This window comes from Lolium rigidum, chromosome 3 (genome assembly GCF_022539505.1).
Source record: "Lolium rigidum isolate FL_2022 chromosome 3, APGP_CSIRO_Lrig_0.1, whole genome shotgun sequence".
Taxonomy (NCBI): Eukaryota; Viridiplantae; Streptophyta; class Magnoliopsida; order Poales; family Poaceae; genus Lolium; species Lolium rigidum.
Genome location: NC_061510.1, coordinates 116,366,556 through 116,381,606, shown reverse-complemented (window position 1 = coordinate 116,381,606; position 15,051 = coordinate 116,366,556).

The window sequence follows — 15,051 nt, the reverse complement described above, 5'->3', positions numbered from 1 at the left end:
GCCTCCGGCACCCTGCCGGAGAGGGGAATCATCTCCCGGAGGTCTCTTCATCGCCATGATCGCCTCCGGATCGATGTGTGAGTAGTCCACCCCTGGACTATGGGTCCATAGCAGTAGCTAGATGATTGTCTTCTCCTCTTGTGCTATTATGTTTAGATCTTGTGAGCTGCCTATCATGATCAAGATCATCTATTTGTAATCCTTCATGTTGTGTTTGTTGGGATCCGATGAATATTGAATACTATGTCAAGTTGATTATCAATCTATCATATATGTTATTTATGTTCTTGCATGCTCTCCGTTGCTAGTAGAGGCTCCGGCCAAGTTGATACTTGTGACTCCAATAGGGAGTATTTATGCTCGATAGTGGGTTCATGCCTCCATTAAATCTGGGACAGTGAAAGAAAGTTCTAAGGTTGTGGATGTGCTGTTGCCACTAGGGATAAAACATCGATGCTTTGTCTAAGGATATTTGTGTTGATTACATTACGCACTGTTATCACCAGATTTTGGCTAAATCAGGAGATGGGCCGTAGGTGAGATGGTCTTGAAGCTTAAACGCGTGGAGGATCTCTGAAGCGGCCTGACACGAAGAAGTTGGGCTAAATTGCCCATGTATCTGTATTATAGTAAATCGCATCTTAATTTAGAAGTTAGAGTTTTACCCGTGCACGGTTAGGTGCACGCCTGAATTAGAAAGTCCCCGGGACTATAAATATGTATCTAGGGTTTATGGAATAAACAACAACCAATCTCGGCGCATCGCCAACTCCTTCGTCTCGAGGGTTTCTTCCGGTAAGCACCATGCTGCCTAGATCGCATCTTGCGATCTAGGCAGCATAAGCTTATTACGTTGTTCATGCGTTGCTCGTGCTGAAGCCTTTTGATGGCGAGCAACGTAGTTATCTTAGATGTGTTAGGGTTAGCATTGTTCTTCGTATCATATGCTCGTCGTAGTGCAACCCTTATACATCTAGCCGCCCTTACACCTATCTTAGGTGTAGGGGCGGCACCCCGCTTGATCATTGTTTAGTAGATCCGATCCGTTACGGTTGCTCCTTGTTCTTCAAGGATTAGTTTAATATCCGCAATAGTTAGGCCTTACAAAGGGTTGGAGGATCCAGCGGCGTGTAGGGTGTAGTTTGCTGGCCCTAGACAGGATGTTCCGGGGATCAACCTCGTGTTGGTTTTTAGGCCCCGACTAGGATCGGCTTACGATCACCGTACGCGAGCGCGAGGCCCAATCGTGAGTAGGATGATCCGATTATGCGGTGAAAACCCTAAATCGTCGTAGATCGCTTTAGCTTTATCTTGATCAAGCAGACCACCATATATTCGGAAACCTTGTACGAATCATGGGTGGATCGGCTCTTTGAGCCGATTCACGGATAACCTCGAGAGCCGATCGAGGCTCGTATTTAACGTTTACGTGTATGCCATGCAGAAACTAAGCGAGGCATCATCCAACACCTTCCCCGACTGGTATAGGTCAGGTGGCACGCCCTTGCGACAAGCATCGGGACGTGCAACCGTAAGGCTTTGCGGGCCGTCGCTCCGAGGGACCGGGGCCGGCCGCAGCCCCGAGTTGTTCCCGGCTCTACGGTGCTGCTGCCGCTGCCCGCCGGTGGTTTTCTGACCGCAACACATTGTGGCACGCCCGGTGGGACAATCTTCGACATCCACCGCATCGCCATCTACATCCGAGATGGCGGAAAGCACTCCGGTCAAGTACGAGGATCTGACTGACGAGCTCAAGAAGAAGCATGACGAGATCAAGGCAGTCCTCGAAGCCGACCTCATCGGCTCTTTCCACGTAACCCGCTCCCATGGCATCAGGTGGAAGGGGTTCTCACCGAAGGCGCGCTCGATGGAGTGGACCTATCCGCCCCGTCGGAAGAACGCACCGGATCGCCGCGTCAGGAGATCAACTTCATGGTGGCTCATTCGCCGCACCGCCACTCCGAGAGCCCGGTGAACACTTTGGAGCGTGTCGCTCGCGCGTGATCCAGGAAATCATGAGCCATCGGTATTCTCCGTCGGGACCAGCTCGGGGACTTACCAAGGAGAGATGCCACTCCAGTCCCGTCCGCCGCCGCCGTTCGCGTTGGCAGCACCGAAGTGCCGAACTCATCGGCATACGTCGTCTACAAGATTGGTGGTGACCCTAGCGACTACCAATTCCTACCTGAGGCGCCCAAGGAGATCCCGCACGGATACGCGTGCGCATACGTACTGCGATCGCAGTACACTGGGCACTCCCAAACCAGGCTGCAACAGCAGGGACCTCTGGAACAGCAGGAGGAACGTCGGGAGCAGATCTTGAGAAGCAAACGTGGTTAGCTAAGTACGCCACTCCGACAAACCTCCAGAGCCCAGCTCCTGCAGCTTGGCTCGGAACCGGAAAAGCAAGCATGGCTGGCTAAGTATGCCACCCCGGCGAATCTTCGTGGTTCGACACCTTCGGCCATCACCGCGGATCAGATTTGTACAATTCGAAAGATCAGTTCGGCATGATGCCGAAAAGGAAGACGTTCGGCTATACCAAGCCGTACCCCAACGAGTACGAATTGATCCCGCTACCACCCAAATATCGGCTCCCCGACTTCACAAAGTTTAGTGGATCAGATGGTTCCAGCTCCATCGAGCATGTGAGCCGATATTTGGCACAGCTCGGCACGATCTCAGCATCAGACGAGCTGCGTGTGAGGTTCTTCGCACAGTCCCTCACAGGATCGGCTTTCGGGTGGTACACATCGTTGCCACCGAACTCAATCCGGACTTGGAAGCAGTTAGAAGAGCAGTTCCATGAGCGAGTATCACTCGAGAGGCTTCCGAGGCCGGCATTGCCGATCTAGCACAAGTACGACGAAGCGCGGGAAACAAGTGTCGAATACATCCAAGTGCTTCGAGACCGTGAGGAACCGATGCTATTCGGTTCACGTAAGTGAAAAAGAAGCAGTCGAGTTGGCGGTAGTGGGTCTCTCATCATCGATCAAGGACGTGGCCTCCCAAGCAGATTACCCTTCATTGGCGCACATGGTGCAGAAGCCGTCAAGCATATGAACAAGCGCCACCCGGATGTTTACCAGGACAAATTCAAGCGAGCGGTGGTCCTGGTTGAGGCAGACGAGGATGAAGGTGCTGCGGGAGATCAAGAGGTAGCAGTGGCTGAATGGGCTCGGGCGGCAAACCCCGTGTCCTGTAAGTGGGTTAAGCCACAAGGTCCTTGATACGTCTCCAACGTATCGATAATTTCTTGTGTTCCATGCCACATTATTGATGTTATCTACATGTTATATGCACACTTTATGTCATATTCGTGCATTTTCTGGAACTAACCTATTAACAAGATGCCGAAGTGCCGCTTCTCGTTTTCTGCTGTTTTTGGTTTCAGAAATCCTAGTAACGAAATATTCTCGGAATCGGACGAAATCAACGCCCGGGTTCCTATTTTACCCGGAAGCATCCGTAACACACGAGAACCGCCGCAGAAGGGGGAAGGGCCACCACACCACACCCCGGCGCGGCCAAGGGGGGCGCGCCCCTAGGGTGTGGGCCCCCCGTAAGCCCTCCCGCGCCGCCTCTCCGCCTATATAAAGCCCCCGACCTAAAAACCTCGGGGCGTTCGACGAAAACCACGGAAACCTTCCGGAGCCGCCGCCATCGCGAAGCCAAGATCCGGGGGACAGGAGTCTCCGTTCCGCGCACCCGCCGGAGCGGGGAAGTGCCCCCGAAGGCTTCTCCATCGACACCGCTGCCATCTCCACCGCCATCTTCATCACCGCCGCTGCTCCCATGAGGAGGGAGTAGTTCTCCATCGAGGCTCGGGGCTGTACCGGTAGCTATGTGGTTCATCTCTCTTCCATGTACTTCAATACAATGATCTCATGAGCTGCTTTACATGATTGAGATTCATATGAGTTTTGTATCACAATTCATCTATGTGCCACTCTAGTGATGTTATTAAAGTAGTTCTATTCCTCCTGCACGTGTGTAACGGTGACTAGTGTGTGCACCGTGTGGTTCTTGTCGTAGGCTATGATCATGATCTCTTGTAGATTGTGGAGTTAATTATCATTATGATGGTATTGATGTGATCTATTCCTCCTACATATGCATGAAGGTTACAAGTGTGCATGCTATGCTAGTACTTGGTTTAGTCGTGTTGATCTATCTTACACTAAAGGTTACTAAAACATGAGCATTATTGTGGAGCTTGTTAACTCCGGCATTGAGGGTTCGTGTAATCCTACGCAATGTGTTCATCATCCAACAAAAGTGTAGAGTATGCATTTATCTATTCTGTTATGTGATCAATGTTGAGAGTGTCCACTAGTGAAAGTGTAATCCCTAGGCCTTGTTCCTAAATACTGCTGAGTTACTACTGCTTGTTTACTGTTTTACTGCGTTACTACTGCTGCAATACTACCACCATCAACTACACGCCAGCAAGCTATTTTCTGGCACCGTTGCTACTACTTATTCATACCACCTGTATTTCACTATCTCTTCGCCGAACTAGTGCACCTATTAGGTGTGTTGGGGACACAAGAGACTTCTTGCTTTGTGGTTGCAGTGGTTGCATGAGAGGGATATCTTTGACCTCTTCCTCCCCGAGTTCGATAAACCTTGGGTGATCCACTTAAGGGAAAACTTGCTGCTGCTCTACAAACCTCTCGCTCTTGGGGGCCCAACACTCGTCTACAGTGAAAGGAGGGGAACGTAGACATCAAGCTATTTTCTCGGCGCCGTTGCCGGGGAGGAAAGGTAAAAAGGCTCTCATACTACGGTCTCAGGTAAAGTACTTTTCTGTTACCGTTGTGTGTGTGCTCAAAGCTATTTCCTTTAGATCCTGCAATTGCATCTTGTTGTTTCTTGTCTACACTAGTTTGGCATAATGTACAAGAGTGAGCTTCTTATTCTATTTCCTGATTTAAAACATGGATTGTTTGATGTGAAAATTAAAAAACCTATGAAATCTTCTTTGCATGCTGGTAGTAATATTAGTATGAACGCTTCGAACACCATTGTTGATAATAATATAGAAAGTTCTAAGCTTGGGGAAGCTGGTTTTCATGATCTTTTTAGTCCCCCAAGCATTGAGGAGAAAATTTTCTTTAATGATACTTTGCCTCCTATTTCTGATGATTATAATGATAGTGGTCTTTTGGTGCCACCTACTATGGAGAGTAAATTTTGTTGTGATTATACTATGCCTCCTACACTTGATGAGAATAATAATGATAGCTACTTTGTTGAATTTGCTCCCACTACAACTAATAAAATTGATTATGCCTATGTGGAGAGTAATAATTTTATGCATGAGACTCATGATAAGAATGCTTTATGTGATAGTTATATTGTTGAGTTTGCTCATGTTGCTACTGAAAGTTATTATGAGAGAGGAAAATATGGTTGTAGAAATTTTCATGTTACTAAAATGCCTCTCTATGTGCTGAAATTTTTGAAGCTACACTTGTTTTATCTTCCTATGCTTGTTACTTTGCTCTTTATGAACTTGTTTATTTACAAGATTCCTATGCATAGGAAGCATGTTAGACTTAAATGTGTTTTGAATTTGCCTCTTGATGCTCTCTTTTGCTTCAAATACTATTTCTTGCGAGTGCATCATTAAAACTCGCTGAGCCCATCTTAATGGCTAAAAAGAAAGAACTTCTTGGGAGATAACCCATGTGTTATTTTGCTACAGTACTTTGTTTTATATTTGTGTCTTGGAAGTTGTTTACTACTGTAGCAACCTCTCCTTATCTTAGTTTTGTGTTTTGTTGTGCCAAGTAAAGTCTCTATGGTAAAGTTGATGCTAGATTTGGATTGCTGCGCAGAAACAGCATTGCTGTCTCGTCACGAATCTGGGTCTAATTCTCTGTAGGTAACTCAGAAAATTATGCCAATTTACGTGAGTGATCCTCAGATATGTACGCAACTTTCATTAGTTTTGAGTTTTTCCATTTGAGCAAGTCTGGTGCCATTTTAAAATTCGTCTTTACGGACTGTTCTGTTTTTGACAGATTCTGCCTTTTATTTCGCATTGCTTCTTTCGCTGTGTTGGGTGGATTTCTTTGTTCCATTACCTTCCAGTAGCTTTGAGCAATGTCCAGAAGTGTTAAGAATGATTGTGTCACCTCTGAACATGTGAGTTTTTGATTATGCACTAACCCTCTAATGAGTTTGTTATCACCAGAATTTAACCGAGTCAGAGGTGGGCCGCAATCAAGATGGGCTTAAGGAAATATACATGGAGGATTACGTGAATCGGCCTGTTATACCAAGTTGGGTTTAATTGCCCTTGTATCTGTAAAATATTAGATCGCATCTTAGTTTAGAAATTAGAATCTTACCCGTGCACGGTTTGGTGCACGCCCACATTAGAAAGTCCCCTGGACTATAAATATGTACCTAGGGTTTATGGAATAAACAACAACTCACGTTCAACCCCAAACAAACCAATCTCGGCGCATCGCCAACTCCTTCGTCTCGAGGGTTTCTATCGGTAGCGACATGCTGCCTAGATCGCATCTTGCGATCTAGGCAGCACAAGCCCCACGTTGTTCATGCGTTGCTCGTATCGAAGCGCTTTTGATGGCGAGCAACGTAGTTATCATAGATGTGTTAGGGTTAGCATTGTTCTTCGTTTAAGCATGCTTACGTAGTGCAACCTTTGCATATCTAGCCGCCCTCACACCTATCTCAGGTGTGGGGCGGCACCCCGCTTGATCATTATTTAGTAGATCTGATCCGTTATGATTGCTCCTTGTTCTACAAGGATTAGTTTAATATCCGCAATAGTTAGGCCTTACAAAGGGGGGAGGATCCAAGTGGCACGTAGGGTGGCGTTCGCAAGTCCTAAACAGGATGTTCCGAGGATCAACTTCATGTTGGTTTTTAGGCCTTGTTTAGGATCGGCTTACGAGCACCGTGCGTGGCCGCGAGGCCCAACCTGGAGTAGGATGATCCGATTATGCGGTGAAAACCCTAAATCGTCGTAGATCTCATTAGCTCTATCTTGATCAAGCAGGACCACCAAGTATTCGTGCACCCCGTACGAATCATGCGTGGATCGGCTCTTTGAGCCGATTCACAGGACAACCTGAGAGCCGATCGAGGCTCGTATTTAATGTTTACATGTATGCCCCGGCAGAAACTAAGCGAGGCATCCCCATCACCTTCCCGACCAGGTATAGGTCGGGTGGCACGCCCTTGCACTTCGCATCGCCGCGTGTGACCAGAAGAGCATTGCGGGCCGTCGCTCGGAGGGGTCTCAGCCAGCCGCAGCTCTAGGCTCTTCCCGGCTCTACGGTGTTGACAAGGCCGCTGCCCGCCGGTGGGTTTTGACAGTCAACACATTCTGGCACGCTCGGTGGGACAATCGTCTACATCGACCACATCGCCATCTACATCTGAGATGGCGGACGGCACGCCAGTCACCTACGAGGAGCTGCCTGACGAGCTCAAGAAGCAATACAACGAGATCAAGGCCACCCTCGAAGCCGACCTCATCGGCTCCTTTCGCAGAACCCGTTCCCATGGCATCGGATGGAAGGGATTCTCACCTCAAGGTGCACTCGATGGGATAGATCTCTCTCGCCCGTCGGAGGAACGCACCAGTGGCCTCGCGGCAGAGATCAACTACTTGGTGGCTCACTCGCTACATCGCCACTCGAAAACTTGGTCAACGTGTTGGAGCGTGTCGCTCCGCGCGTAATCCAGAGATCATGAGCCACCAGTACTCGCCGTCGGACCAGCTCTCGGGACTCATCAAGGAGAGTTGCCACTCCAGTCCCGTCCACCGCTGCCATATGCGTTGGCAGCACCTGCTGAAGTGCCGACTACACCGGCATTCGTCGTCTACAAGGTTGGTGGTGACCCTAGTGACTACCAGTTCTTGACTGAGGTGCCTAAGGAGATCCCTCAAGGATACGCGTGCACGTATGTGCCGCATTGTGGTAACCGGGCACTCACAAACCAGGCCACAACATCGGGGACTCCGGCGAAGACAGGAGGAACGTCGCCAACGCAGCTTGAGAGCGTACGTGGCTAACTAAGTACGCCACACCGACGAAACTCCCGAGCCCAGCTCCCGCAGTTGGCTCGAGCTGGAAAAGCAAACATGGCTGGCTAAGTACGCCACCCCGGCGAATCTTCGTAGTGCAACTCCTACAGCCAGACACAGCGGATCAGATCGCACCATACTGAGAGACCAGTTCGGCATGGTGCCGAAAAGAAGGGCAGTCGGCTATTCCAAGCCGTACCCCGACGATTACGAGATGATCCCGCTGCCACCTAAATATCGGCTCCCTGACTTCTCCAAATTCAGTGGATCAGATGGCTCCAGCCCCCATCGAGCACGTCGGCCGATATTTGGCTCAACTAGGACCGGCTTCGGTGTCGGATCAGCTACGCGTGAGGCTCTTTTCACAGTCCCTCACGGGATCGGCTTTTGGATGGTACACCTCTTTGCCAGCAAACTCCATCCAGCCTTGGAAGCAATTGGAAGAACAGCTCCATATGCAATACCATTCGAAGCTTCCGAGTCTAGCATTGCCGATCTAGCACAACTACGTCGAAGCGCGGGGAAACGGTGACGCGAGTACATCCAGCCGCTTCAGGAATCTTAGGAACCGATGTTATTCGGTTCGTATAACTGAAAAGGAAGCAATCGAGTTGGCGTAGCAGTGCCTTGCAACACAGCTCAAGGACATGGCCTCCCAAGCAGATTATCCTCGCTAGCGCACATGGTTCAGAAACTATCAACATGTGAACAGCGCCACTCGGACCTGTACCAAGACAAGTTCAAGCGTGCAGTAGTCATGGTCGATACAGAGGAAGATGAAGTGCTCGCGGGAGACCAAGAAGTAGCAAGTGGCTGAATGGACTCGGGGAGGAACCCCGTGTCCTACAAATGGGTAAAGCCACCAGTGGCCGCCCTGTGGGATTTGATTTTGACGTGACCAAGACCGAACAAATCTTCGACCTCCTCGCTCAAGGAGAAACAAGCTTGACGATTCCCGAAGGTCTCAAGTTCCCCACGGCGAAAGAGCTAAACGGAAAGCCGTACCGCAAATTCCACAACTCGCTTTCCCATGCCACCAACGACCGCAGTGGTGTGGCGTCAGCACATCCAAGCGGCGATAGAGAAGGGGCGGCTAATTTTCAACCAGCACGCCATGAAGGTCGACACCCAACCCTTCCCCGCCGTTAACATGGTGGAAGTCACCTACCCTGAGGGTTGCCAGCCAGGTCACTCGTTCAGCATCAACATGGTAGGACCTGGGAACCACTCTGGCAAAGATGGAGATGAGGGCAGCTGCTCTCATAGCAAGGACACAGAGGAGGCCGCTCCACGCGATCGGCTCCGTCATGATGGCAAGCGCTACGTCACGCAGGGAGAGGTGAAGAACATAAGATATCAACGGCCTCTCTCTGATCACCTCCTCAACAAATATGTGAGTCAGTATGACCAACGCCGACGGTCCAATTATGATGATGAAGGAGATCGTCTGGCTAGAGAAGCCCGAAGACATCGTCGGCGTAATCGCGATGAGGAGGAGCACGAGCGCTGTGCCAAAGAAGAATCAAGGGAGCAAGACGACAACGCTGTGCACTCGGACCGTCCCTTCTTCGGACACCGCTGGGATTCAGGAATGAGCCGATTGCCCACAATCGGCAATTGCCCGTAATGCAACAAGAAGAAGAAGGAGGCAATCAACGTGTCCGTGTTCGAGCGCCTAGGGCCTCTCCCGCCACAAAGCAAACGCGCTGAGTCACCTCGTTGGGCAGATCTTGAGGATTCAGAAGACGAGGGAGAAGTAGAAGAAGACAGTACCACCGGCCAAGGTGGTGCCCCGACGGACTCAGCCGTTCCCAAAAGCGCGAGGGTTCAGCGATTGCGCGGCCCGGAGGAAGCCGAAAGGTTATACCCGCATACGCTAAGGAAGGCACGACCTGATCTCGCCGCAAAGGTTCAACGAACCCCGGATGAAGAGGGTCGTCCACGAAAAATGGAGTGGCGCCCTAAACAGAGGAAAGCCGATGATGAGACATCGGCTGGCACAAACATGGTACTCGCCTTGCCGACAGTAGCTTAGTGCTCCACGAGTTTACGATGCACTCAAGGTGGACGACAGCAGGCGCATCAAGTCAGAGGTTGGGTTGGTGTTATCCAGCCTGACCGAGTAGCAAGATCAAACCAGTGAGCAAATCGGGCAAGGCTGATCCTTGTGATCGGCCCTAAAAATTTATGAAGGGAACTTACAAAACCTTCACCGAGCAAGCAACGTGGAGGCCGATTCCAGCAATCGGCCAAAATTATCCTCACCCACCATTCTCGCCCGGGTTCAACATGTTATCCAACGGAGCCGATACCATCAATTCTCTTGACAGAATCGGCTCTGGGGCACCTGTGTAGACAAAATACGAGGATATGCAACGGAAGCATCTCATCTTCTGGTGATGGGTATTGGAATATGGGGGCCGATGCACAGGTCGGCCGTAAAAAAAAATATATATGAAAATTCGGAAATTTTCAAGCACAGCCGATGCAGCAGGCATCGACTTCAGAATCAAGAAACAGCTGATGCGTAGCCATCGACTCTAGTTGTGCGATGTTTATCAAGCCTCCACCAAATCCAGGATTTCCAATCTGTGGGGCTAGTTCAGCTGAAACGGAAGATTATCGGCTGTCGAAGAAGAAAAAGGATCGGCCGTGGCGCATTTTCTCTCGACATTCTCGCCTCGAGTAAGGCTCGGGGGCAGCAGGCCTAGTGGATACTCGTTTAAAGAGCCGATGGGGATACCATCGGCTGATCCTTCACTGCGACCTTCCTCACAATGATGAGTACTGAAAAGGATTTTTGGGTTTGTTTGGAAAAGTTCAAAGGTTTTCCTGAAGATTCTGCATTTTCCACCAGATTTAGAAAATCATCAGTTGAAGAAGGGAAGGGTGAATTTCAAAGGACCGATGCGGTACGATCGGCTCATTACGCATTGGCAAAGGGGACGAATCGGCAAGGTCGGTAGAAGAGGGAATCGGCTTAATTAAACTCAGAAGAAATCGGCAAAATCAAATTGGGGAAAAGTTCTTCATTGATTGGATGAGGTTTCTTACATAAAGAGCTAATTCCTCTCAAAAGGGAAATACTAGGGGATCCATTGCCCCATCTACTACTACTGGCCCTGTTCTAGGGGTCCTATCTATGGGCCATCACTGCCCTCGTCGTCGCCGTCGTCGCCACTGTCGGCGCTGCTCCCGGCGGGCTCGTCGTCGCTCCAATGGCCGCCGACCGGGCCCTCGTTGTCTTCGTCTTCTTCGTCAGCGTCGTCCTCGTCGCTGTCGAAATCGCTAAGGTTGCCCGGCCAAGGGCGGAACCGCTTGGCCGGCGGCTCGTCGGAGGAGCTCTCGTCGCCGTCCTCCTCCTCCTCTTCCTCCTCCTTCACCCCTCGGAGGAGGTGAAGTCGTCCCAGGAGAAGCGATCGTCATCGCTCTCCTCCTCCGATTCCCCGTCGGCGAGGAAACGGAGGTCGCTCTCCCCGTCCGTCGAGGACCGGTCGTCCTCGGACCAGATGGAGAAGTCATGGTCTGACTCCTCCCCGGCCGCAATGGCGCGACGGGTGTTGGCCGCATGGACCGCCGCCGGGTTGTGCTCCGGCGTCGGCTCACGGGACATGGAGGACTGGCTGGAAGGATCCGATGGGGCAGAGGAGGAAGAAGACATGATGGCGCAGGAGGACTTTTGGACTGCTAATGCGAAGGGAGATGCAGAGCAGAACTGTTCATAGCGGTTAAATAAAGGGGATATGGTGGAAATTCAATGCCACAAGCAGCTTCGAGGGAGTGGTGCTTGAAAGAAAGAGAAAAGACTGCCAAGTCACGCGGAGAAGTTGAGAAGGCAAGTCATCATGGTGACGGATATCGCGACGGTTCCGCCACGACATGACCCGACGAAGGAGCAGAGTGATTTTGGAATTACCAATTCCAAAACCAGGGGGGCATGTGTTATCACCAGAATTTAACCGAGTCGAGGTGGGCCGCAATCAAGATGGGCTTAAGGAAATATACATGGAGGATTACGTGAATCGGCTCGTTATACCAAGTTGGGTTTAATTGCCCTTGTATCTGTAAAATATTAGATCGCATCTTAGTTTAGAAAGTAGAATCTTACCCGTGCACGGTTTGGTGCACGCCCACATTAGAAAGTCCCCTGGACTATAAATATGTACCTAGGGTTTATGGAATAAACAACAACTCACGTTCAACCCCAAACAAACCAATCTCTGCGCATCGCCAACTCCTTCGTCTCGAGGGTTTCTATCAGGTAGCGACATGTCGCCTAGATCGCATCTTGCGATCTAGGCAAGACAAGCCCCACGTTGTTCATGCGTTGCTCGTACAGAAGCGCTTTTGATGGCGAGCAACGTAGTTATCATAGATGTGTTAGGGTTAGCATTGTTCTTCGTTTAAGCATGCTTACGTAGTGCAACCCTTGCATATCTAGCCGCCCTCACACCTATCTCAGGTGTGGGGGCGGCACCCCGCTTGATCATTATTTAGTAGATCTGATCCGTTATGATTGCTCCTTGTTCTACAAGGATTAGTTTAATATCTGCAATAGTTAGGCCTTACAAAGGGGGGGGATCCGAGTGGCACGTAGGGTGGCGTTCGCAAGTCCTAAACAGGATGTTCCGAGGATCAACTTCATGTTGGTTTTTAGGCCTTGTTTAGGATCGGCTTACGAGCACCGTGCGTGGCCGCGAGGCCCAACTCTGGAGTAGGATAATCCGATTATGCGGTGAAAACCCTAAATCGTCGTAGATCTCATTAGCTCTATCTTTATCAAGCAGGACCACCAAGTATTCGTGCACCCCGTACGAATCATGGGTGGATCGGCTCTTTGAGCCGATTCACGAGACAACCTGAGAGCCGATCGAGGCTCGTATTTAATGTTTACATGTATGCCCCGCAGAAACTAAGCGAGGCATCCCCATCACCTTCCCGACCAGGTATAGGTCAGGTGGCACGCCCTGCACTTCGCATCGCCGCGTGTGACCAGAAGAGCATTGCGGGCCGTCGCTCGAAGGGGTCTCAGCCAGCCGCAGCTCTAGGCTCTTCCCGGCTCTACGGTGTTGACAAGGCCGCTGCCCGCCGGTGGGTTTTGGCAGTCAACAGAGTTTGCTTAAAGTTTGGTGTGGAAGAAGTTTTCAAGGGTCAAGAGAGGAGGATGATATACTATGATCAAGGAGAGTGAAAGCTCTAAGCTTTGGGATGCCCCCGTGGTTCATCCCTGCATATTTCAAGAAGACTCAAGCATCTAAGCTTGGGGATGCCCAAGGCATCCCCTTCTTCATCGACAAATTATCAGGTTCCTTCTCTTGAAACTATATTTTTATTCGGCCACATCTTATGTACTTTACTTGGAGCGTCCGTGTGCTTTTGTTTTTGTTTTTGTTTGAATAAATGCTTGTGTGGGAGAGAGACACGCTCCGCTGGTTCATATGAACACATGTGTTCTTCGCTTTATCTTTTAGTGTTCATGGCGAAGTTTCTTCTTCGTTAAATTGTTATATGGTTGGAATTGGAAAATGATACATGTAGTAAATTGCTATAATGTCTTGGATAATGTGATACTTGGCAATTGTTGTGCTCATGTTTAAGCTCTTGCATCATATGCTTTGCACCTATTAATGAAGAGATACATAGAGCTTGCTAAAATTTGGTTTGCATAATTGGTCTCTCTAAAGTCTAGATAATTTCTAGTATTGAGTTTTGAACAACAAGGAAGACGGTGTAGAGTCTTATAATGTTTTCAATATGTCTTTTATGTGAGTTTTGCTGCACCGGTTCATCCTTGTGTTTGTTTCAAATAACCTTGCTAGCCTAAACCTTGTATCGAGAGGGAATACTTCTCATGCATCCAAAATACTTAAGCCAACCACTATGCCATTTGTGTCCACCATACCTACCTACTACATGGTATTTATCCGCCATTCCAAAGTAAATTGCTTGAGTGCTACCTTTAAAATTCCATCATTCACCTTTGCAATATATAGCTCATGGGACAAATAGCTTAAAAACTATTTTGGTATTGAATATGTACTTATGCACTTTATCTCTTATTAAGTTGCTTGTTGAGCGATAACCATGTTTCGGGGACGCCATCAACTATTCTTTGTTGGATATCATGTGAGTTGCTATGCATGTCCGTCTTGTCCGAAGCAAGAGAGATCTACCACCTTCATGGTTGGAGCATGCATATTGTTAGAGAAGAACTTTGGGCCGCTAACTAAAGCCATGATTCATGGTGGAAGTTTCAGTCTTGGACATATATCCTCAATCTCATATGAGAATAATAATTGTTGCCACATGCTTATGCATTAAAGAGGAGTCCATTATCTGTTGTCCATGTTGTCCCGGTATGGATGTCTAAGTTGAGAATAATCAAAAGCGAGAAATCCAAAATGCGAGCTTTCTCCTTAGACCTTTGTACAGAGCGGCATGGAGGTACCCCATTGTGACACTTGGTTAAAACATGTGCATTGCAAAGATCCGGTAGTCCAAGTTAATTAGGACAAGGTGCGGGCACTATTAGCATACTATGCATGAGACTTGCAACTTATAAGATATAATTTACATGATGCATATGCTTTATTACTACCGTTGACAAAATTGTTTCATGTTTTCGAAATCAAAGCTCTAGCACAAATATAGCAATCGATGCTTTTCCTCTATGGAGGACCATTCTTTTACTTTCATTGTTGAGTCAGCTTCACCTATTTCTCTCCATCTCAAGAAGCAAACACTTGTGTGAACTGTGCATTGATTCTTACATATTTGCATATTGCATTTGTTATATTGCTTTGCATTGACAATTATCCATGAGATATACATGTTATAAGTTGAAAGCAACCGCTGAAACTTCATCTTCCTTTGTGTTGCTTCAATACCTTTACTTTGAATTATTACTTTATGAGTTAACTCTTATGCAAGACTTATTGATGCTTGTCTTGAAGTGCTATTCATGAAAAGTCTTTGCTTTA